Consider the following 2045-nt stretch of genomic DNA (forward strand, 5'->3'; position numbering starts at 1 on the left):
ACAAGGAATCCAATGAAAGTATCAAATTAGTGCTATGGGGAATGGTAAGACACGAATCAAAGGTTTTGAATTGCAAAATACCATCTTTATATTCGCGATAAGTTGCATAATCAAATACATGTTATCATTTTGTACAGGCAGTTAATAACATAAAAATGTGTCACAATAATTCATATCACCAAACATACACAGGCAGTCAGCAAAATCATATATACACATGCAGTCAGTATAACTTCACATCTACACAGGCAGTCAATGACAAAATATACACAGGCAGTCAATGGCATCAAACATACACGATTACAGAATATGCCATTTAGAGTTCGTCATCACTGTCCTGTGTGTCGTATCCGACAATATAGTCTGCATCGTTTTCACAGTCCGTTCCACACAAGCATTGTCGGTGAAGACAATTGGTCAATTCGATTGGCAAATCGAATTGGTCGAATGGTCGATCGAATCAGATTCGATGAATCGAATCGAATCGATCGAAACGATTGGTCGAATGGTCGAATTGGTCGAATGGAATTGGTCGATTGGTCGAATCGAATTGGTCGGAATTGGCAAATGCAAGCATTGATTTTCAGATTTTCCATGTAATAACGTTTCCAAAAATGTACAGGTTTGCGAATCTACCATGATTTTGAACGAAAAAACATAGTGAACCTGACTGATGTTAATTCAACGGCAGACAGGGGTTCAAACTCAGGACCCTGATATTTAAGCCAGCCACCTTAAAACTGTTTAGCCAACACCAGGCATCCTGTCAGCATATATCGATATATATATGGTCTGGCAAGTGCTACAGGAGGCAAAGGAAGGATGTGGCGGTGGTATGGCTGGATTTGGAGAATGCATATGGATCAGTGCCGCATGCCTTGATCAGGTATGCCATGGATTTCTTTTGGGTGCCACGGAGATTTAGGGATTTTTTGATGGCATATTATGATCAGTTCTGGATGCGGTTTGCGACACAGTCCTATGTAACAGAGTGGCATAAGTTGGAAGTGGGGATCCCGATGGGATGTACCATCTCCCCGATTTTGTTTGTGCTGGTCATGGAGTTGTTGATACGTGCAGTGAGTGGACATGGGAAAGAAGTGGAGCTAGCCCCTGGTCAGAGGTTGCCAGCAATGTTTGCTTTCATGGATGACCTGACAGTTGTCCAACAGTCCGCTGATGCAGCAGTGGAGGTACTGGGACGACTGGAAAGGTTGATGCAGTGGGCAAGAATGGGATTTAAAGCAAAAAAGTCGAGGAGTGTGGTAGTGAGACGAGAAGTGGTGGATAACATGCACAGGTTTGAGCTGGGAGGGGAGGTGGTTCCATCATTGGTAGAGGCACCTGTGAAGAGTTTGGAAAGATGGTATACAGTGGAGTTGAATGATGTGGGAAGAGTGGAGGAGGTCAGAAACAAGCTTTTGGGAGGTTTGAAGAGGATTGATGGATGTGGTTTACCAGGTAAGTTGAAGATATGGTGTTTGAAGTTTGGGTTGATGCCACGAGTATTGTGGCCATTGATGATGTATGATATTGCAATTGGGCATGTTGAGAGGATGGAGGTTGTGGTGAGTGGGTTTGTGAGGAGGTGGTTGGGAGTGCCACGCTGTTTGACGAACATTGCCTTTTATGGTCAGGGTGGAAAACTCCAGTTTCTCTTGACATCTTTAACTGAGGAGTTTAAGGTGGTGAGGGTGCAGGAGTTCATGATGTTGCGGGATTCAAGTGATGCAGTGGTAAAGAATGTTCTCCCAGAGAAGAAGGGAAGTCGGAAGTGGAATGCAAGAGCAGAGGTGGACGAGATAGAGGAGCGGTTGCAACAGGAGGAGGTCATGGGGATGGTACAGCATGGGAAGCATGGCTTGGGGTGGATGGAGCATGAGCGATGGGGAAAGGCATGTGTGAAAGAGAGGAGGAAGATTATTGAGAGGGAGGTGAGAAGAAAGGAAGAGGAGGGGAGATATGTGAAAGCAGTCGGTCAGGCACAGCAAGGTGCTTGGACTAAGTGGGGAGGTGTGCGGGTGAGGATATTGAAGTAGCAAGAG

This window comes from Myxine glutinosa, chromosome 2, assembly GCF_964187855.1.
Source record: "Myxine glutinosa chromosome 2, kmMyxGlut1.1, whole genome shotgun sequence".
NCBI lineage: Eukaryota > Metazoa > Chordata > Myxini > Myxiniformes > Myxinidae > Myxine > Myxine glutinosa.